The sequence below is a fragment of the Aythya fuligula genome, chromosome Z (assembly GCF_009819795.1).
Source record: "Aythya fuligula isolate bAytFul2 chromosome Z, bAytFul2.pri, whole genome shotgun sequence".
Taxonomy (NCBI): domain Eukaryota; kingdom Metazoa; phylum Chordata; class Aves; order Anseriformes; family Anatidae; genus Aythya; species Aythya fuligula.
This window is the reverse complement of record NC_045593.1, coordinates 37,497-60,388: the sequence shown is the minus strand read 5'-3', so window position 1 is coordinate 60,388 and position 22,892 is coordinate 37,497. Positions and strand designations below refer to the sequence as shown.

Below are 22,892 nucleotides of genomic sequence, written 5' to 3'. Positions count from 1 at the left end.
TATTCGGGTACTGCAGGCGGCCGAGGGGCGCGCATAGCGCGGTGGCGCCGGCGGGCGCCCTCTACCGCCACCTGCTGCTGTTATTCGGGTACTGCAGGCGCCCCGGGGCCCTGGTGGGAGGCGAGTACTGCAGGCTGCCGGGCGCCACGAATGCCGCATGACGCCCGTGGGCACCCTCTGCCGCCATCTGCTGGTGGAAAACGAGAACTGCAGGCGGCCGGGGGGCGCGCAACGCGCGGTGATGCCCGGTGGCGCCCTCTGCCGCCACCTGCTGGTGGGAAGCAAGTACTGCAGGCGGCCGGGGGACGCGCATGCGCCATGGGGTCCGGTGGCGCCCCCTGCCGCCACCTGCTGGTGGTAAAGGGGTACTGCAGGCGGCCGGGGTGCGCGCATGCGCGGTGACGCCCGCGTGCGCCCTCTACCGCCACCTGCTGGTGGGAAAGTGGTACTGCAGGCGGCCGAGGAGCGCGCATGCGCGGTGGCACCCGCGGGCGCCCTCTGCCGCCACCTGCTGGTGTTATTCGGGTACTGCAGGCGGCCGGGGTGCACGCATGCGCGGTGGGGTTCCGGTGGCGCCCTCTGCCGCCACCTGCTGGTGCAAAACGAATACTGCAGGCGGCCGGGGGACGCGCATGCGCGTTGGCACCCGCGGGCGCCCTCTGCCGCCACCTGCTGGTGGGAAGCGAGTACTGCAGGCGTCCGGGGGGCGCGCATGCGCGGTGGGGCCCGGGGGGCGCCCTCTGCCGCCACCTGCTGGTTTTTATGTGGTACTGCAGGCGGCCGGGGGGCGCGCATGCGCGGTGACGCCCGCGGGCGCCCTCTGCCGCCACCTGCTGGTGGGAAAAGGGTACTGCAGGCGGCCAGGGTGCACGCATGCGCGGTGGGGCCCGGGGGCGCCCTCTGCCGCTACCTGCTGGTGGGAAAAGAGTACTGCAGGCGGCCAGGGTGCACGCATGCGCGGTGGGGTCCGGTGGCGCCCTCTGCCGCCATCTGCTGGTGTTATTCGGGTACTGCAGGCGGCCGGGGGCCGCGCATGCGCGGTGACGGCCGCGGGCGCCCTCTGCCGCCACCTGCTGGTTTTAGTCGGGTACTGCAGGCGGCCGAGCGGCGCGCATGCGCGGTGACGCCCGCGGGCGCCCTCTGCCGCCACCTGCTGGTTTTAATCGGGTACTGCAGGCGGCCGGGGGCCGCGCATGCGCGGTGGGGCCCGGTGGCGCCCTCTGCCGCCACCTGCTGGTGTTATTCGGGTATTGCAGGCGGCCGGGGGCCGCGCATGCGCGGTGACGCCCGCGTGCGCCCTCTGCCGCCATTTGCTGATGGGAAAGGGGTACTGCAGGCGGCCGTGGGGCGCGCATGCGCGGTGGGGCCCGGGGGCGCCCTCTGCCGCCACCTGCTGGTTTTAATCGGGTATTGCAGGCGTCCGGGGGCCATGCATGCGCGTTGCTTATTACGTCGTCGTTTTTTTTGATGTGTAATTTCCTACGCTCCTAGATTTTTCTTCATATGTAAATCACACAGAATCACAGATCTTCTAGGTTGGAAGAGACCTCAAGATCATTGAGTCCAACCTCTGACCTAACACTAACGTTTGAGCTAATTCCCGTGGAAAATATTTCATTTACTTTCTTGGTTGTATTGTCCTTTCTATGTTCAAAGCTGAGGCATAAATACGGTAAATTTTGCTTCTAGAAACACCCCAGTTCTTTTGTCTGCACTCTGCATGCTGTAAACTAGGGATAGGCACAAAAACCAACCAAACAAATAAATAAATAAAAGAACACAGCTGCTGCTGCTCCTGCTCTCTTTCTTGTGGTTTGCCCCCTCCTCTTTCCCAGGTGATTGGGTTTGGGTGCTGGGCGGGGCCAAATGGTATAGGAGCCCCAGGCACGGCATCAGAGAGCTCCTTCTGCCCGGGCTGCTCTTTGGGGTCAGTGCTTTGTTGATGCTTCTGTTAGCTACATGCAGGGTTCTTTTGGTGGGTCAGGGTCTGGTACGATCTTTTAGAGGAAACCGATCTAGTAGTATGTGCATTTATTGCTTGAAGCTCTTTGGAGGTGATTAATTGTTATAGCACGTTTATGGATAGGATGTCAATGTTATTTTGTGCGTTTGCTTTGTTGTTCTAGGTCCCTCGTGATTTTTGCAGGGTTACAGGGCAGATGCCACCAGATCTACCCCTTTTGTTGTTTTTGTTTTGTTTGATTTTTTTTTTTCTTGATTTTTCTTTTTCTTTTTTGGAAGGGGGTTTGGGATTTGAGCGTCCTATTTTTTGGGGTTTGGGATTTGAGCGTCTTAATTTATTGGGTTAGGGGTTTTAGGCATAGGACTTCAGGGGTTTAGTGTGGTAAATAGTTTGGGTTAGGTCCGTAGGGGTTTCGAGGATGTTTAGGGATAGGGCTTGAGGCTTTTTTGTGTAAGGGCGGGAAGGGCTAGGGTTACAGTGAGTGCTGTTAAATGTAGTTCTCGAAAACTCGGCCTCTGATTGGCCGTGCTGGCTGTCCAGGGAATTCTGGTAGGTGTAGTTTTCCGGCACCAGGCTTCCGGTAGGCCGTGTTGACTGCCCGGAGCATGCCGGGAGATGTAGTTCTGGGACTCCGAACTTCCGGGAGGCCTTGTTGGGTGCCCGGAGCATGCCGGGCAATGTAGTTCTGGGACTCCGGACCTCCGGGAGGCCATGTTGAGCGCCCAGAGCATGCCTGGAAATGAAGTTCTCGGGAACCAGGGTTGGGCTTAGGGACTAGGGCTGGGGCTAGGGTTAGAGTTTAGGGTGAGGGTTGGGGTTAGGGTTAGGGCTAGTGAATGCTGGTTCTCTGTGTTTGCAGATGACGGTGAGCGTGTTTAAACTAATTCCAGTTGAAGAAGTTTCAGTTACTTGCTTGGTGCCGTTATCAGTTCAACATTAAAAGCTGCAGCAAAAGCAAAAGGGGATTTTTGCTTCTAGAAACACCACAGGTCTCTTGTCTGCTCTCTGAATGTTTTTGAGATAAAACAGATTTTAAAAAACAAAGGAAAAAAACAAAACAAAACAAAACACAGCTGCTCCTTTTGCTCTCTTCCTACTTTCATGTGCTTTGCCCCTCCCCTTTCCCAGGTGATTGGGTTTGGGTGCTGGGCGGGGCTAAATGCTATATGAGCCCCAGGCATGCCATCAGAGAGCTCCTTCTGCCTGGGCTGCTCTTTTGGGGGCAGTGCTTTGTTTTTCCTTCTGTCCGTTGCAGGGTTGTTTAGGCAGGCTGGAGTCTATGGATTTCTGGATTTTAAGTGCTTGGAATTCACTTAGTAGAGGGATGTTTAGTAGGGGCTGCTGGCTCAGTTTGGGGGGCGGTTGTCACTGCAGTTATTTTCCTACAGCCAATAGAGTAAAATTCCAGTTTGCCTTTTAGAGGTGCTATAAGTGGGTAAAGAGAACAGATGGAAGCGTGTGCCACGTGGGGTAGGCAAGCGGCTGAGGTACAGGAGGGGATGAGAGCATGTGATTTTTTTTCTGGGGATGAAATGGACTCAATTTTGTTGGTGTATAATCTGTTCTGCTCCTAGATTTTTCTTTCAATGTGAAGAAAAGTTTGAGCTAATTCCAGGTAAGAAAGTTCCAGTTACTTGCTGGGTCGTATTGTCCTTTTAATATTCAAAGCTACAGCAAAAGCGTGGGGATTGTTGCTTCTAGAAACACCCCAGTTTTCTTGTCTGCACTCTGCATGCCGTTGAGCTAAAGCAGACTAAAAAATAAATAAATACAGGAAACACACACACAAAAAACAACAATAACAAAAACAACAACAACAAAAAAACCACACCATTGGGTGATGTGTTGTGAACGCAACGATCATTTAATCCCTTTGTTTTCCCAGGTGGTGTGGATGATACTGGTTGCAGTGTTGGAGCTTGGATTTGGAGAGGAACAGGTGAGCATAGTTGTATGTTGCATCAGCAGTAGTCAGCGTTGTGGAGAAGGTGGGCATCATGACCGGCATGCTAGTGAATGCTGGTACTCTGTTTTTGCAGCTGATGATGAGCCTGGCAATTGACTAAGATGACGACCAGTGCCTGTGTATTTCTTGAGGCGGAGGGAATTTACCATGCAGCAACCTGAGAGCTAAGTTGGGGGGCACCTGGTATTTGCATATCTGGGGTGGCTAATGGGAGCTGGGAGCCAGAGCAGCGTGGAGCCAGCTGGCTGAAAATACTTGGTGCCGCTGCGAGGGTGGTTCAGGCTGGGTCACGTTCAGGCTGCTTGTGGCCGGGTCACCAGGCTAATAGAAGCAGCGGGATTATTTTGTAGCGTGAGTGCGTGCGCCAGGCAGGACAGTTTCCTTCTGTTCGTCTGTCCTGTAGTGTTGCTTCTGCAATGTCTGTTCTGTGCTTCTCGGGTCTTGATATCCTTCTAGCTTTTTACACTGGACTGACCAGACAGGCGACTTGGTAGCGGTGCTGAAGGGCCTCAGTGCTTGTTTTGTCATCGTGGCTCTGATCCGAGCACTTCTTGTCTTGCAGTCGCTGCTTGAAGTGCAGTTCTGTTTCAGGTCTCGTGCATCATATTCGGTTTGAGATCGCATCTGTTTCCATCCTCGCTCTTGTGGAAGTCATCTGGGCCGCATCAGGAGCTCTTGCTTGGGAATTGATTTCCTAAGCGTCGTCTTATGTGATTAAGGAGGTATTGGGGAGGCAAGGACAGTCCCCAGACAAGGACTGTATATCTCGAAACAAGACACCGGAACTCACGATAAGGAAGCGGCAGACGGACAGAGAAACAAATGTAAGGACTATAAATCTCAAAACTGGACGTTGGAATTCATTATAAAGACACAACAAAGGGAAGAATTAGCAACAGCCAGCTCTTGCGATTAAGAAACATGCCAACTCAGCGGATTCCTGACCAAAGGTGAAAAGTACAATGTGAGGAAGACTCGGGGTCTTCCTCCCAAAGACCCCTGCCCACGTCCCAAAGGCCCCTGCCCACAGTTCTTGGGAGGCTCTGCTCAGGCGCAAGGTGCCAAAAGGCTAATTAGCATGAGAAGCGAGGGAAGGCGGGGGTAGGCAATGAATATGTATAGGCGCCGGTAGAATCTTGATAGATTGATTGTATAAATTCAAGACTGCTTTCTGCTTTGGGTATGCACGATAGGTGGAGAGATCCCCCCGTGCATCCAGCGCTGCAATAAAGAATATACCGCTTAAAGGAATTTCGGCTTCAATCTTTGAATCATATGGGGTTTTCAGTCCCCATCCTTCTGGTCTCTTGTCTTGAAGGCAGGCTTTTTAGGCCTCCATCACCCCAGTTCTGGCAGTGTCTTCCAGTCGCGTGTCGTGACATTTGAGTCTCTCCTTGGGTCTGGTGCAGAGCACCTGTTGTGACTTGCTGTTGCCATAGGGCTTCCCTCCGGGGGTCACTTTTTCTTGCGCCTTGTGTTGTGTGTTTTGTTTGTAGTGTTTGTGGCGTGGCTGTGTGTGTATGTGTTTGGTCTGGAGCTGTCCTGCCTGGCAGTTAGTGATGACAGCTAACGTGGCAGTGCATGGGTGTGCTAATACATTGTCCGGACTGTGTTGGCGAAGACATCTGGTCTGCCTCTGCGCACGTACTGAAGGGCAGCAGGCACAGTCATCTCTGTGGTGTTTGTCAGATGTGCGTGTGGGGGGGAAGAGTATATCTGCTTGTGAGCAGCTGCTCGCATAGTGCTTGAACGGTGTGCTTGAGGAGGAGGTCTGTGGAATCTTGAAAGCTTACAGATAAGGGGTTTTTGAAACTTTTATTTTTATTTCTCTCCTGTCCCCAGTAGAGTGTAAACCTTTGGAGGAACCTGTCACAGGAAAGAGCTCCTTCCGGAACTGTTCAGCGCTCCGTAAGCAGCTCGGTGACTGGCTTGGTCTACTTCTGAGGTGTGCTGAGGTATGGGGGCTGCTGTTTTGAAATGATAATATTGTAAACGGGGTCCCTTTGTGTTGTTGAGGGATGGGTGCTAATGCTGGCAGCTGAATGATTATCTTGTGACCGTTTTCATTTGTTAAAGCTGAAACACAGTGTACAACGCGGGACTTGACCGGAGCTGCTTTTGGCAAGGTGAGCGATGAACAGATGTAGCAGGTACTTTAGGGGTGCAGTTGTCACTGCAGTTACTTAACTGCACAAAGTACAGTAAAAATCCTGTTTATATTTCAGGGGTGTTGTAGCTGGCCTAAGAGAGCAGATGGAAGCATCTGCCTCGAGGGCAGGTGAGGGAGCAGAGGTTAGGGAGCAGATGAGAGTAACTGTCCCAGCTGTGCTGTGGCTTTGGATGCTGCTTCAGCCTATGCTTTTCTTTTTGTTTCACAGGTGTGTCGCACAGGCTCAGAGGGGCCAAGCTGCACTCTGAAGAGCAGCACGGGAAGGGCGGGCTGTTTGTGAGCTGGATTGGAGCAGAACTGCCAAGTAGCACGAGGTGACTGCGAAGGGTCTTGCTTTGCAGGTGCCATGGCAGGCTCTCCACAGAAGCGGTTGAGGATTTGAGAAGAGGTTGCAGATCATCGAGGAGCGACACGTGCAGGGACGGCTTGAAAACGGTATGGCTGCTTTCTCTTCTGTTTATCAGGTGTCCCAGGCGACGTGGGCTGTGATGTTAGCCTTTAGGATCGGAACAAAGCAGGTGCTGATGGCGGTCTTCTTCGGTAGGCAAAGAGGTGCCCGAAGCCCCCTCCTGTGCAGCCTGAGCACGCCTCGCTGAGGATGAAGCTTGCTTTCCAGCAGTTCTGGAAACTGTGTTGAGGCTGAAATGCTGCGTCTGTGTTCGGGTTGGGGTTGCACCTTGGTGAGTGTAGGGATGGGTTTTAAGTGGGTGCAGCGGAGGGCCCGGCCCCAGTGTCCTGTAGTGTGTTTTGACCCATCAGCATAGCCTTTTGGTTCTCAGATAGCCTGCTGAAGTAAGTGATTTTTGCTGCGAGTGGAACGGAATTGATTTTGTTGGCGTATAATCTGTTCTGCTCCTAGATTTTTCTTTCTGCGTAAATAAAAGTTTGAGCTAATTCGAGCTGAAAAAGCTTCAGTTACTTGCTTGGTTGTGTTGTCCTTTCAATATTCAAAGCTGCAGCGAAAGCATGGGGATTGTTGCTTCTAGAAACACCCCAGTTCTCCTGTCTGCCCTCTGCATGCTGTTGAGCTAAGCCTTATAAATAAGTAAATAAACCACAGCTGCCGCTCCTCCTCTTTCTACTTTCATGTGCTTTGCCCCTCCCCTTTCCCAGGTGATTGGGTTTGGGTGCTGGGTGGGACCAAAAGGTATATGAGCCCCAAGTATGCCGTCAGAGAGCTCCTTCTGCCTGGGCTGCTCTTTGGGGGTAAGTGCTTTGTTTTTCCTTCAGTCAGTTGCCGGGTTCTCTAGGCAGGCTGGAGTCTATGGATTTCTGGAATTCTAAGGGCTTGGAATTCACTTCATAGAGGGATATTTAGCAGAGGTTGCTGGCTCACTTTTTTTTTGGGATGGTGGGATGATACGCTCCTGTGTTTGATCTGTATTTTAATCTCTAGATGAATCAACCCACTTGTGTAACTCTCCAGAGGACTAAAACCAGCTTGATGACATGCTACAAGAGGCTTGACCGCGTTGGTGCAGTATTACCAAGAGACTGAGCAGGGTCACCTTTTTCATCTGCAAAGGGTATGTCTGCCATTACCCCTGCCGGGGCTGCTATGCATTCATGGCCTTGTGGCATTTGTGGACTTCAGTTTGTTTGTTTGTTTGTTTGTTTTTATTTGTCTGGCTCTGGTCTCTGTGTTTGAGTCCTCTGCATGTGCCGCACTGTTTGCGTATCCATTGTGGATGTGACCTTCTCTCTTTGTTTCTTGTAGCTCAGGGCGTAGGCACGGAAGCTTGAACGAAGCATGAGGGTGAGTGGACAGCAGTGGGGGCCCCGAGTTGCTCGGTGGACTGTGTGAGTCTGCTTCAGCTGTCGGGCCGGCTTTGCAAGTGCCTTGCGACAGCAGAGTACGTCTCCTGCCACGTTTCTGACACGTGCCAGACGTCAGCGGTTCCAGGGTTCCAGTTCCTGAAATGCTGGAGATGCTCGGAGCACGAGAGGGGCTGGGGGAGAGGGGACAGGGGAGAGGGGGGCGGCTGCGGCTGCGGCGGCGGGGGGGGGCAGAGAGGGCAGCAGGAGGAGGTGCCGTTGCGTGCGCGTGGCCGACGCCCCTCTGGATTGGCTGGAGTGCTCCGTCCCGAGGCATGCTGGGAGCTGTAGTTCTGCGCTGCCGGGCGGCCACGTGGGCTCCGGGCTGCGCGGCCGGGCCGGGGCCGGGCCGGGGCCGGGCCGTGCGCGCCGGGAGGCGCAGGTTGCCGCTGGCGGCGAGCGCGGTTGCCGGCGGTGAGGCGAGCGAGAGCCTCCGGGGGTGCCTCCTCGGAGCGTCGGGCCGGGAGGGGCGGGGGGTGTTGAGGCCGGGCGCGGGTCCTCGCTGCGCTTGATCGTTGGGCTGCGCCGCGCCGCGCCTCGGAGGCTTTCCTCTCCCTGCGTCCTGACAGCCGGCTCTCTCCTTGTGCTGCGGTTCACCGGGGCAGAAGCAGCTCCCCGCCGCTAGGACCCCTGCGGGGTTTGTTGCCGAGCGAAGGTGGCGCACCGGGTAAAGCGAGGAAAGCCGCAGCTGGCGTGCTGCGGTCGCAGGGTTCTCAGGAGAGAGAGCAGCCCGTCCGTCCCGACTGCCCAGGTAAGTCGCAGCGACCTCGGGGTGGAATCAAGGCGTGCTCGTAAGCTTCCTGCAGCCCCGGCTCCAAGGCTTCATTGAATTTGCGGAAGCGCGAGCTGCTCGGCGCTGGGAAGCGCAAAGGGAAGGAAGGCACGTAGTGCCTGCCGAGTCGTAGTAGCCTCTTAGACCTAGAATGAACTGGCCTGTCAGGCTCTGTCTGTTGCTCAGTCTTTGGTACGAGAGGCTAAACTTTGTCCCGCCTCAGCTTTCGGAGTTGTCCTAGGAATAGACCGGTGCTTGCGGGGCTTTCCAGGACGCTGGTTGCGGTCAGTGAGGACAGACGTGAGAGGCAATTTCTGTCTGTCTGTCTGTCTGTCTCTTGGTTATGTCCCAAGAGTTTTGCTTGAACTGTGTGCAATAAAGGAGGCCTTGGGCCTGTACTGAGCAGCGAGAGAGAGCAAAACTCTGCGTAAGCACTGGCCGTGGCAACGTTGCTTGGGAGTTGAGCGGCTGGGGGTCTTTCCAGAGGTGGGGGGTCTTCCCAGCGGAACTCGGTACGCAGGCAGAAACGTGACCTTCGAGGTCTTTGTTTGTCTTGCGCTGCAGCTGTGGTATTTGCCCCATAACTGTATGGAGTTGCTGAATTCTAGAGGGGATGATGATAGAGACGTCCCTGGTTCAGCCTTTTTTTGCCGCAGTCCTTGCAGAAGTTGTGGAAAAATGAGTAGTATCCTTCTCTTTAAGTTCACCTTTTAAAGAGTTCTTCCTGCAGACTCCTGTCTCCGTGGTTTAGGTACGTGATTTGTGTGAAACAGAGCCAGGCTTTCCTGTTAACGAGTGCCCTGATTGAAATTCCCTGTTGTTGGAGAACAAGAACCATCAGTGGTGCTTGGCAGTTTAAAACCTCTTGGCTTACGCAAAGGCTAACTTGCCAAAGCGAATGGGAAGTAGCCTAAAGTTCAGTAAATGCGCTGAATAGAAAAGGCCGTCTTCTTGACGGGAAAAGAGCTTTGCAGAACGTGAGCTTTGTTTCCCGTAGGGCTCCCTGCTTGCCCACCTGTTCAGCGATTACTGCAGGCTTTGACTGGTCCCCTCAGGCCCAATATCGCACACGTGCTGTGCTGCAGACGGTGCCTTAGCTTCCTTGCCGTCTCGTGCTGCGTTACTTGTACCTGCAGAAAACTTACTTCAGTGTCACAGAAAGCCCGTGGGAAGCGTTCCCGACTCACGCCGGTAGGACCATCCCGTCGCGGCTGGTAAAATCCAGGAGCAGGACGATGCTTGGAAGAACGTCACCTATGGAGGAGAAGACAACAGTCTCCTTCCTGTTAGGCAACAGGTTTCCAAGACTGGTTTCCCCACCCCCCTGTGCGTTTTGAAGGAGGCAGTCCCTAAGCTGATGCAATCCAACTATCCAACTGCATCTAAGATGCTGGTTGTTACTTCCATAAGCTATAAAGGAACTTAGTGTGTTCTGTGTTTTTAGGTCGAGGCTTGTGTGCGTGAGTTTGGCTTGTCGCGATGGCCGGTGTAGATGATCGCTCACGTGCCCCAAAGCTCCTTGTGCTGATGCTGGATCTGCCCCACGGTAAAGGACCGCATGCTGTGTGTTCAGCTTTTCTTCCTTACCGTGTCGTCCGTATGTATGTATGTATTTACTTCTCTGAAGGAAAGGGTGGATTTTTCGTGGGTCCCTCTGTGCGCGTCTCGAACCAGGCTGCAGTAAATACGCGTAAGCGAGTAGGCTGCTGCAGCGCGTCCTGGACAGTATCAGGGTGCTACTCTGCTAGCAGTGGAGAGCTGGGTGAAGGTGCCCAGGGTAAGGGCTTGTTCTGCCTCAAGTTGAACAGAAAGTTTCAGGAGTTGAGCATCCCAGGGGATGTTTGTAGGGCTGCTGTTAGACGATAAAGGTTCGGATGGCTGTCGACGAAGGGGATTTTGTTGGTTCTTTTTCGATAGCTGTTCCTGCCAAAGATCGCGTCGGTCACAAAAGGTAGTAGTAACCTTGCGGTTTCTATGTTCTGTAGCGTTTGTACTAAAATACACTGGCAGATGAATAAATGAGCAGGTACAAATACACGTGACTCTATAGCTGAGACTAAATAACGTGCAGTTTCTTCTGTGTTTTATCTTTCAAAGCACGTTGTTGCTGAGCGCCTGAGCTTTTTGCTCGCGTTACCGAGGAAAGGAATGGCAGTGCTTCTTCCCCCCTCATCTCTCTTTTTTTTTTTTTTTTTTTCCCCCTCTCCTCTTCTTCCTCGATGACAGGGTACTCGAAATGTTTTCCTCGGATGTCCACGTGAAAAACGAAATAAATAAATAAATGCTGATGGTGAAGACACTGACAGAATTGGGTGACATTTTCAAGGTAGAGGAGGGGCGAAGAATGTGGAAATTCCTGGTACATTAGTGGTGCTCTGTTAACAAAACTGACGTATACGCCACTTGCTGTTCCTAGGTTTTTGGTTTGGTTTTCCTTTCAGTAGTCTCCCCGAAGGCTTTTGCGGACACACGGTGTATCTTTTCTGTTCTTCCAGTATTCGTTTGTCAGGAAAGACGACCATGCAATCCGAGGGCTGTGGACAACCATCTACCAGGTGGTTGTTGCAGCCTCCATCGGTCATGTTATTTGTGCTTTTAGCTCGCCCTCTCCTATATCTTGAGTTGAATTTCTTTTTTTTTTTTTTTTGGCAACGCTATGTTTGCAGTGATAGCATTGCTGCCGAGGTATTTTTGACTAAAAATGATCTTAACTGTAGTAGTGAATTCACAGAGTGTGGCTTTGTGTAACGACTCCCGCGATCACAACTTTTTTTTTTTTTTTTTCCTTTGTCACAGATAGGAGGAAAGCTCTTTCCGGAGAGATGGAAAGAAAGTTGTTTCAGAATACGTTCAGAATGTCTGAAGTTGTTTTGGAATTTTTTTTTTTTTTTTTTTTTTTTTTTTAGTAGTTAACGGTAGTACAGCCCACAGAGCAATTTCTTTGTGCGTGAGAACTCGCGGGTTAACTGAAAGTTACTTGTTTTATTATAAAACTAGGATTTGAAGCCACGGGCATTCAGAAATGCATATGATATGTCTTGTCACAGTCTTCTAGATCAGCTAACCGGAATGAGAACCAATCTTCTGAAAACACGCAGGGATATCGTGGGGCAGGATGAAGGTAAATGGACACAATTATTTATTAATATTCTGGTACAGCTATTTAATTCACCTAAGTAGTGTTTCTGTCCTCGGTGTGGGAGAGGAAGTAGACTTTGCATCGTTTCTTGGGTCAGTCGTCCTTCCCTAGATTCCGAAGGAAAAGAATGAAATTTCTGCCTTCTGTCACAAAACACGTTGTGCGTGCTTGGAATTTGAAAATTAAGTTTCATGGGTGAGCTTTCCTGTGCAACAGGATGCAGTAGATGTTCTTATAGTGATGGTGAAAGGAAAGAGGGGCTTTATTTGCCTTTTGCTTTTCCTTTGTTTTGTAGAGGGAGGAAATAGTGATTTCTAGATCTTAAATGCTAACACTGGAAATGGAAGCATGCGAGGCTTGTATTTCCTTAGTCTTAAGGTAGACTAAATTTAGATACCTTGTTCTGCTGCAGACTGCCTTCACGGCGTTCCTGTTGCTCAAAGGGGAAATCGTCAGGAGTAGTTGAAAATGATGCCTTCACCCCTTCGGGAGATTGATCCAGATCAACCAAAAAGGCTTCTTCATACACTTGGCAGTCTGTTCAAACAGGATGAGAAGGTAGGAGAAGTCTTGCTATCTGCTGTATCACTATTTGAAAAGTAACTGAATTGTAACACGGAGGCAAATACTCTGGTAGTGAATTGACGAAGCAATTGTTTTTTACTTATATTTAAAAAAAAAAAAAAGTCTTTTCAGGGTACGATGATAGATGAAGCAGATAAATTTGTTGCTGGGCCTCAGAATAAGATCAAGCGTCCTGGAGAGCCCAATACTCCAGCATCACTAAAGAGAGAAGGCGTAGCACGTCGCCGCTATTGCGACGGCCACAGTCACTGTTGTGACAAACCATGTTGGTGGGAAAGGGCCACCCTGTGCTGCTGGATCTCCGTCACCATATCTGAACCTCAAAGGCATGCCAACAAATAAAAGTATGTTGGAGTTGTTGTAGTACAGGAACTTGTGTGGTCATAAATGGACATAGTGTGCAGGAAAAAAAAAAAGGTCTCCGTGCTTTCTGTGTTAATTCAAAAGGACACGTAAGTTTTAGAGTTAATTGGGACTGAATTTCTTTGGTCGGCTTAGACAAACAGGCTGTTGCTATAGGTAACGAAGTCCTGAATGAGCAATAATTTGGAACTGTTTCTAAAAAGTGCTGAAACCTTTCACCACGATGGTTTGGCGGTAGCAAGGATTTCATTTCAGCTTTTAATTCTCATTTGTGTATTCTATAGTGGGGAAGGGAGAAGTGGGGAAGGAAAGTGTGTAAAAAAAAAAAAAAAAAAAAATTTTAAATTTCTCACAAATAGTAATTTACCCACCTGTTGCAGCAGAGTCGAAAGAAAAATTTGCTGGAACTGGGGGAAGGAGGGGAAACTTTAGTTTACTTTAGTCACTGAAATGGGAATACAGCAAATAACTTCACGACAGTCATATGAGACGGTAGCAGCCCAAAAGGAGGTATTCCTGTGGTTGCGTCAAAGGGTGAATAAAACTACTGAAGTGATCTGACAGTGCTGAGTAACTCTCTCCACAGTACTTTCAACAAGAAGGGATGCAGAATAATGTCCTTCTGTGTTTTTTGATCCTGCAGTTATATGCACTACTAAGCTCCTTCTTAATTTTCAGACACTGGTATCAGTACTGTCCAAGATGGTAATGGAGAGAAGAAAGCAGAAAACTGTCAGTTGCTGGAAGAGCAAATTGATGGCTTGTCTGTGCAAATGGCTTCTTCGGTTCCAGCTGTTAAGGGAGAGGATGAAATGTCACCTGGTGACTTAGACTCTCTACATGATGAGTTCAATTGCTTAAATGATGCAAAGATGGCTTGGATCGTAAACCTGGTACCAATGCACTTGTTCGAGGGCCTCTAAATTACAGCGTGGCTGGAGATGACCAAAAACGAGTGATGGAGTCTACTTCTGAATCTGTGCCAAATTGATTTAAAATAACACCTACAATGTTGGAGGGAAGCGATGCTGGTATTAAAATCAGAGTGGTGAAAGAGGTTCGCAAACGTGGAAGAAGTAAGTTCTTTATTAGTGTATTAAAAATAGGCTAGGGGTACAGCAGACTTTTTCTTGAAATGAGGATCTATTTTGAAAATAAAACCTCAGATTTGGAATGATTTTTGATTACTCGTGTACAAGTAGTGGAAGAACAAGAAAGTAAGTACATGTATTCACAGTCCAACTTTATATCCTCACCGTCCTTACTGCAGCACTCTTAAGCAGGCTTAGTCACAGCACCATTCGTGTTTTCATAGTTGGTTCAGAGAAGAAAACACAGAAACCAATGAAAAAATACTGTTGTTTCACATCTAAGGTGTCCGGTTCATTCTTTTGCGCTACTTTTTTTTTTTTTTTTTGTTAAACTTTATACGAGACAATCGTGCTCATGCTCCACATAGATCGGTCATCTTGTAAAGAGTAGTTATCTTAAACCTCTGCTTTCAAAAATGACAGCTCTAGGTTGAAACATGGCTCGGTATCCCTTTGTTTCTATTAACTGCTGATCATGGCAGCGTGTTCGTGGAGATGCAAGGCTTCTCTGCTGATTAAACCTAGTCTGCATTTTCCAAGGGCAGGTGTTTCTAGATACTGCTCTTTTAAGAGAACAAAATTCAGCGTTACATTTGAATATCAGCTAATCGATATCACTTCAAATTATTGGTATGCTGGCTTTTTTTTCTTACGTGCATTACTGTATGCAGAAATGGGAAACTCTAGGCTTTGTTGTTTTTCCTTTGGCTGTTGAGATTTACTGAAAATGCATTTACAAGATCTGTTTCTAATATCTGTTTGGATCTCTTCTTTAAGATCGTGAAAAAAATCTTCTCTCTTCTTGAGGAGGTACGTACAAGGACGGATGGAAACTCAGAAGTATTTCATTGAATTTGCTATAAGGGAAGGAGCAAGGTTTGTATAGATACGAATGATTCGGAGTTAAACGCTAACGTTGTTCATGATAGCAAATCTCAGTCTTTTCCAAAACAAGTGTTTTGTTTTGACATACTTAAATTATTACAGTTTCAGCGGTCAAACTGCCGTTGTATTTTCTGAAGTAAATGGTCGTTACCTAGAGCTGAAGTGTGAAATAGAAAGATACGGGTGGTTATGGAAGAAAGACCCAGAATTTGCGTGGGTTGGGGAAAGATGGCTGTATCAAATTAAATTTGCCATTCTGATGTCAGAAATGAGGGAAGCTCTTCCATGCTGGAAACAGAGAGCCTCTGCTAATACTGTTTGTCGTGGCCAAATAATACTGAGTTATTTAACTGCTGTTTTTGGAAGAAGAAATGAAATTACTTCCCTAGGTTTAAAAATCGTGTCTTAATACAGCACTTAGAGAGAACGCTAGAGGAGCTAGAGTTCAACAGCCTACCCAACAGAGTTAATCAGGTGAACGGTAGATAATAGTGTACCAGCCAGAGGAATACGGACCGGGAATGAGTTTGCTGTGCCGCAGAAGAGTGGAAGAGGACGTAGCTGTTGCCCTCGCCATCCTGGCGGTCAAGTGATCTTACTGTCAGAGTCCGAGAAGAAGCAGCAGAGCTTTAACTTTACGAACCTCTATCGGCAGAAGCTGGGCTGTAACCTTAAGGACGTGCTATGAAAGGTGTGGCTTTTTTCCTGTGGAGGGTGCTCTTTGCTCAACAGGCTGAAAAAAATAACCATTGCTGCCCCTCCTGCAGGTGGTGAGAATTTACTCACTTGAATACTGTCATTAGCCGTTTTACGTGCAATAGGCAGTGGATCGCACTAAAATGGGGCACTGTCAAATGCACACAGTGTCTGCATTGTGGAGAGATCCCATCTGTTGTGTCCCCCCCCCCCCAATAAAAAAAACAACCAAACAAACAAAACTCCCAGAAACACCTGCACTGGTAATATTGCATGTTGCCAGCACAGAGACGAGGGCCTTGTTCCCGAGAACTGCTAGCCATGCCTTTAAACTTGAGATTCAGCGTAGATCGAGAGTAAAGAAACTGCTGTTGTGTTAATGAAAGCTAAAGACAGCCCTGTGACTGTTACCACTTGGTGGTTACTAAACAATCTACCTCAGACTCTCTTCTGTTTTTATCTGCGGACATTATGAAAGCGCACCTGAGGCTTCCCAGGTCCCTGACTTCAGTTCTCTTTCATCCCGTGAGGAGGACGGAGATTCTTCAGGTGGCCTTGCCTTGGCACACGCTGTGCTTTGGAAGCACTAAAAAGAAATGCTTTTAAAAGTGTGCATTTATTTTAATGTTCATACAAAAGAGATTGGTTTTGAACAGTGTTGTTACCGGATCACTAATTTGATATTTTAACTGTATACATTTTTTAGAACATAGGTGTGTGTGTGTGTATATGTGTGTGTATATATATATATATATAAAAAAAAAAATAAACCGTTTTATTAATTCTCGTTAAGTGCTGATCTGAGGAGTCTGTAATGGGCAGCGCTGAATTCCTCGAATTGTCTGTCACCAACAGACCGCTAATATTTTTTGTGAAACCAGTCTGCATATCCTGAAACCCCACTTCTGGTAATAGCTGCGGAATGTGTTTGTTACTTACCTCCCGGTAGCACGTACCCTGGAGCACCTGCCTCATCAGTCAGCTCAGCCTGTACAGGGTGTACATTTTTGCTCCAAGGCTAAAGTGTTAAAGACACCAAGTTCCAGCTTACCAAATCCTTGGTTACCCGAGTTAATATCCTCCCTTCCGTTCCTCTTACTCTTTTGTTCAAAGGTAATGTTGTGAATCACAGAAAATGCAACGAAGACTGGAGCACCTGCACGTAATTAATATTTTCCTTTTAAACGGTAATATGCCAGTAGTAAGTGGCTCTTCAGATAATTTTATTTTCGGTTGTTCTCATTTAAAAACAGTCTCCTGCTCCTTTAACAGCTTTCTTTTAAAAGACAGGTTGAAGTTGTGCTGGCGTTAAGAAGCTCTTCACAAGGTACTGGGGCTGTCCTGAGGATTCCACTTGACCAGCCAGCAGAAGAGGCAGGGAAACATACTTACGTTGATGGCCTGAACTTCTCTTCCTATTACTCTTTTTAGTACTAGCCAGCGTGTGTGAGACATCTTTTCCTTCTCCTGTGAAGCAGTGGGCTGGTCTTTCTGGAAGAGGTTGTTTGACCATTGGAATTACACCAGTGAGATTCAAGAAGGAAATGAAATCCAAAAGCAGCAGCGTATCTTTATTACTACGTTAAGTGAGAAAGTGACACGTGGAACGAACTCGTTATAAACAATTCTGAACTCTTTTCTTAGCGGGAACGTACTTACCTGTACCGTTGAACGTACTTGAAAAAAAAAACAAACAAACCACAGGAGTACCTTGGAATACATAGGGCGATTCATCCCTTCAGGATCATTACACGGCAGCTGTATGTCACCACAATACACCTCTTTTGCTTAATGGTGGACTTCTAAGAGGGAATTTACTTGGGTCAGGTATACTGTGTGTATGTGGTTTTATGCACGTAGAACTGCCTGTACTACACTATCTTTTAAATAGGTGGTGGTAAGAGGAGACAGCTTTCTTCTAGTAGATTCTTCCTTAAGTTTCTTTAGTGATTCCGGGGGCGCTCACTTGACCGTGATGTGCCTGACCTGGTTAGCATCTAAACCTCCTCCTCTGATGTGGTACAGCTGTCTGCTAAATTAGTTACAGAAAGATGGTGACTTTAACTCAGCCAGTTCTCTCTTACCTCGCTATTGTTTTATCTGGATAATTTGAATTTGGATTAGAGCAGCGGAGGGAAAAGATGCCTTACACTGAAACGGACGCGAGTCTGTGAGAAGAAAGCCAGGCGTCCTTGGAGACTGTGCCAATGAAAAGGGGAAGAAAAATGAGTGGAATAAATCTGAGTGCACATAGTCCTGCATCCCGAAGGGAGCACAGAAGGAAGGTTGCTTGCTTAGAAGAGCAGTGGATGCTTCGTGCCCGCCTTAAAGAGAATATTAACAGAGAGAATTCTTTGTAAGACAAGCTGCCCCGCGGGGTGTGGGTAGCAAATACGTTGGAAAAAATACAGCCACAAGCTCCGAATGGCACAGTAGGCGAGCTGTGATCCGCCCGACAAGGCCTCCCGCGGGCGCCCTCTGCCGCCACCTGCTGGTGGGAAAGGGGTACTGCAGGCAGCCGGGGGACGCGCATGCGCGGTGGCACCGGCGGGCGCCCTCTGCCGCCACCTGCTGGTGGAAAACGAGTACTGCAGGCGGCCGAGGGGCGCGCATAGCGCGGTGGGGGTCCGGTGGCGCCCTCTGCCGCCACCTGCTGGTGGGAAGCGAGTACTGCAGGCTGCCGGGCGCCACGAATGCCGCATGACGCCCGTGGGCACCCTCTGCCGCCACCTGCTGGTGCAAAACGAGTACTGCAGGCGGCCGGGGTGCGCGCATGCGCGGTGACGCCCGCGTGCGCCCTCTACCGCCACCTGCTGGTGGGAAAGTGGTACTGCAGGCGGCCGAGGAGCGCGCATGCGCGGTGGCGCCGGCGGGCGCCCTCTGCCGCCACCTGCTGGTGTTATTCGGGTACTGCAGGCGTCCGGGGGCCGCGCATGCGCGGTGACGCCCGCGGGCGCCCTCTGCCGCCACCTGCTGGTGGGAAACGAGTACTGCAGGCGGCCGAGGGGCGCGCATGCGCGGTGGGGCCCGGGGGCGCCCTCTGCCGCCACCTGCTGGTTTTAATCGGGTATTGCAGGCGTCCGGGGGGCGCGCATGCGCGGTGACGCCCGCGGGCGCCCTCTGCCGCCACCTGCTGGTTTTAATCGGGTATTGCAGGTGGCCGAGGGGCGCGCATGCGCGGTGGGGCCCGGGGGCGCCCTCTGCCGCCACCTGCTGGTGGAGAACGAGTACTGCAGGCGGCCTAGGGGCACGCATGCGCGGTGGGGCCCGGGGGCGCCCTCTGCCGCCACCTGCTGGTGGAAAACGAGTACTGCAGGCGGCCGAGGGGGGCGCATGCGCGGTGGGGCCCGGGGGCGCCCTCTGCCGCCTCCTGCTGGTGGAAAACGAGTACTGCAGGCGGCCGTGGGGCCGTGCATGCGCGTTGCTTATTACGTCGTTGTTTTTTTTGATGTGTAATTTCCTACGCTCCTAGATTTTTCTTCATATGTAAATCACACAGAATCACAGATCTTCTAGGTTGGAAGAGACCTCAAGATCATTGAGTCCAACCTCTGACCTAACACTAACGTTTGAGCTAATTCCCGTGGAAAATATTTCATTTACTTTCTTGGTTGTATTGTCCTTTCTATGTTCAAAGCTGAGGCATAAATACGGTAAATTTTGCTTCTAGAAACACCCCAGTTCTTTTGTCTGCACTCTGCATGCTGTAAACTAGGGATAGGCACAAAAACCAACCAAACAAATAAATAAATAAAAGAACACAGCTGCTGCTGCTCCTGCTCTCTTTCTTGTGGTTTGCCCCCTCCTCTTTCCCAGGTGATTGGGTTTGGGTGCTGGGCGGGGCCAAATGGTATAGGAGCCCCAGGCACGGCATCAGAGAGCTCCTTCTGCCCGGGCTGCTCTTTGGGGTCAGTGCTTTGTTGATGCTTCTGTTAGCTACATGCAGGGTTCTTTTGGTGGGTCAGGGTCTGGTACGATCTTTTAGAGGAAACCGATCTAGTAGTATGTGCATTTATTGCTTGAAGCTCTTTGGAGGTGATTAATTGTTATAGCACATTTATGGATAGGATGTCAATGTTATTTTGTGCGTTTGCTTTGTTGTTCTAGGTCCCTCGTGATTTTTGCAGGGTTACAGGGCAGATGCCACCAGATCTACCCCTTTTGTTGTTTTTGTTTTGTTTGATTTTTTTTTTTCTTGATTTTTCTTTTTCTTTTTTGGAAGGGGGTTTGGGATTTGAGCGTCCTATTTTTTTGGGTTTGGGATTTGAGCATCTCAATTTTGCGGGTTTGGGATTTGAGCGTCTTAATTTATTGGGTTAGGGGTTTTAGGCATTAGGACTTCAGGGGTTTAGTGTGGTAAATAGTTTGGGTTAGGTCCGTAGGGGTTTCGAGGATGTTTAGGGATAGGGCTTGAGGCTTTTTTGTGTAAGGGCGGGAAGGGCTAGGGTTACAGTGAGTGCTGTTAAATGTAGTTCTCGAAAACTCGGCCTCTGATTGGCCGTGCTGGCTGTCCAGGGAATTCTGGTAGGTGTAGTTTTCCGGCACCAGGCTTCCGGTAGGCCGTGTTGACTGCCCGGAGCATGCCGGGAGATGTAGTTCTGGGACTCCGAACTTCCGGGAGGCCGTGTTGGGTGCCCGGAGCATGCCGGGCAATGTAGTTCTGGGGCTCCGGACCTCCGGGAGGCCATGTTGAGCGCCCAGAGCATGCCTGGAAATGAAGTTCTCGGGAACCAGGGTTGGGCTTAGGGACTAGGGCTGGGGCTAGGGTTAGAGTTTAGGGTGAGGGTTGGGGTTAGGGTTAGGGCTAGTGAATGCTGGTTCTCTGTGTTTGCAGATGACGGTGAGCGTGTTTAAACTAATTCCAGTTGAAGAAGTTTCAGTTACTTGCTTGGTGCCGTTATCAGTTCAACATTAAAAGCTGCAGCAAAAGCAAAAGGGGATTTTTGCTTCTAGAAACACCACAGGTCTCTTGTCTGCTCTCTGAATGTTTTTGAGATAAAACAGATTTTAAAAAACAAAGGAAAGGAAAACAAAACAAAACAAAACACAGCTGCTCCTTTTGCTCTCTTCCTACTTTCATGTGCTTTGCCCCTCCCCTTTCCCAGGTGATTGGGTTTGGGTGCTGGGCGGGGCTAAATGCTATATGAGCCCCAGGCATGCCATCAGAGAGCTCCTTCTGCCTGGGCTGCTCTTTTGGGGGCAGTGCTTTGTTTTTCCTTCTGTCCGTTGCAGGGTTGTTTAGGCAGGCTGGAGTCTATGGATTTCTGGATTTTAAGTGCTTGGAATTCACTTAGTAGAGGGATGTTTAGTAGGGGCTGCTGGCTCAGTTTGGGGCGCGGTTGTCACTGCAGTTATTTTCCTACAGCCAATAGAGTAAAATTCCAGTTTGCCTTTTAGAGGTGCTATAAGTGGGTAAAGAGAACAGATGGAAGCGTGTGCCACGTGGGGTAGGCAAGCGGCTGAGGTACAGGAGGGGATGAGAGCATGTGATTTTTTTTCTGGGGATGAAATGGACTCAATTTTGTTGGTGTATAATCTGTTCTGCTCCTAGATTTTTCTTTCAATGTGAAGAAAAGTTTGAGCTAATTCCAGGTAAGAAAGTTCCAGTTACTTGCTGGGTCGTATTGTCCTTTTAATATTCAAAGCTACAGCAAAAGCGTGGGGATTGTTGCTTCTAGAAACACCCCAGTTTTCTTGTCTGCACTCTGCATGCCGTTGAGCTAAAGCAGACTAAAAAATAAATAAATACAGGAAACACACACACAAAAAACAACAATAACAAAAACAACAACAACAAAAAAACCACACCATTGGGTGATGTGTTGTGAACGCAACGATCATTTAATCCCTTTGTTTTCCCAGGTGGTGTGGATGATACTGGTTGCAGTGTTGGAGCTTGGATTTGGAGAGGAACAGGTGAGCATAGTTGTATGTTGCATCAGCAGTAGTCAGCGTTGTGGAGAAGGTGGGCATCATGACCGGCATGCTAGTGAATGCTGGTACTCTGTTTTTGCAGCTGATGATGAGCCTGGCAATTGACTAAGATGACGACCAGTGCCTGTGTATTTCTTGAGGCGGAGGGAATTTACCATGCAGCAACCTGAGAGCTAAGTTGGGGGGCACCTGGTATTTGCATATCTGGGGTGGCTAATGGGAGCTGGGAGCCAGAGCAGCGTGGAGCCAGCTGGCTGAAAATACTTGGTGCCGCTGCGAGGGTGGTTCAGGCTGGGTCACGTTCAGGCTGCTTGTGGCCGGGTCACCAGGCTAATAGAAGCAGCGGGATTATTTTGTAGCGTGAGTGCGTGCGCCAGGCAGGACAGTTTCCTTCTGTTCGTCTGTCCTGTAGTGTTGCTTCTGCAATGTCTGTTCTGTGCTTCTCGGGTCTTGATATCCTTCTAGCTTTTTACACTGGACTGACCAGACAGGCGACTTGGTAGCGGTGCTGAAGGGCCTCAGTGCTTGTTTTGTCATCGTGGCTCTGATCCGAGCACTTCTTGTCTTGCAGTCGCTGCTTGAAGTGCAGTTCTGTTTCAGGTCTCGTGCATCATATTCGGTTTGAGATCGCATCTGTTTCCATCCTCGCTCTTGTGGAAGTCATCTGGGCCGCATCAGGAGCTCTTGCTTGGGAATTGATTTCCTAAGCGTCGTCTTATGTGATTAAGGAGGTATTGGGGAGGCAAGGACAGTCCCCAGACAAGGACTGTATATCTCGAAACAAGACACCGGAACTCACGATAAGGAAGCGGCAGACGGACAGAGAAACAAATGTAAGGACTATAAATCTCAAAACTGGACGTTGGAATTCATTATAAAGACACAACAAAGGGAAGAATTAGCAACAGCCAGCTCTTGCGATTAAGAAACATGCCAACTCAGCGGATTCCTGACCAAAGGTGAAAAGTACAATGTGAGGAAGACTCGGGGTCTTCCTCCCAAAGACCCCTGCCCACGTCCCAAAGGCCCCTGCCCACAGTTCTTGGGAGGCTCTGCTCAGGCGCAAGGTGCCAAAAGGCTAATTAGCATGAGAAGCGAGGGAAGGCGGGGGTAGGCAATGAATATGTATAGGCGCCGGTAGAATCTTGATAGATTGATTGTATAAATTCAAGACTGCTTTCTGCTTTGGGTATGCACGATAGGTGGAGAGATCCCCCCGTGCATCCAGCGCTGCAATAAAGAATATACCGCTTAAAGGAATTTCGGCTTCAATCTTTGAATCATATGGGGTTTTCAGTCCCCATCCTTCTGGTCTCTTGTCTTGAAGGCAGGCTTTTTAGGCCTCCATCATCCCAGTTCTGGCAGTGTCTTCCAGTCGCGTGTCGTGACATTTGAGTCTCTCCTAGGGTCTGGTGCAGAGCACCTGTTGTGACTTGCTGTTGCCATAGGGCTTCCCTCCGGGGGTCACTTTTTCTTGCGCCTTGTGTTGTGTGTTTTGTTTGTAGTGTTTGTG

At 49.7% G+C, this 22,892-nt stretch overlaps 2 long non-coding RNA genes and 1 pseudogene across 2 annotated transcripts; all 3 read left to right on the top strand.

Moving 5' to 3' along the window:
• The first annotated feature begins 3,093 nt into the window (after positions 1–3,093).
• Positions 3,094–4,688, top strand: LOC116500437. The gene is made up of 3 exons (XR_004254310.1): positions 3,094–3,578; positions 3,849–3,902; positions 4,003–4,688. It is a non-coding gene; the product is annotated as an uncharacterized LOC116500437 (long non-coding RNA).
• A 1,143-nt stretch (positions 4,689–5,831) lies between these two features.
• On the top strand, positions 5,832–14,744 carry LOC116500436 (annotated as a pseudogene).
• Positions 14,745–20,552: 5,808 nt separating this feature from the next.
• Positions 20,553–22,147, top strand: LOC116500376. The gene is made up of 3 exons (XR_004254300.1): positions 20,553–21,037; positions 21,308–21,361; positions 21,462–22,147. It is a non-coding gene; the product is annotated as an uncharacterized LOC116500376 (long non-coding RNA).
• Positions 22,148–22,892: the final 745 nt, after the last annotated feature.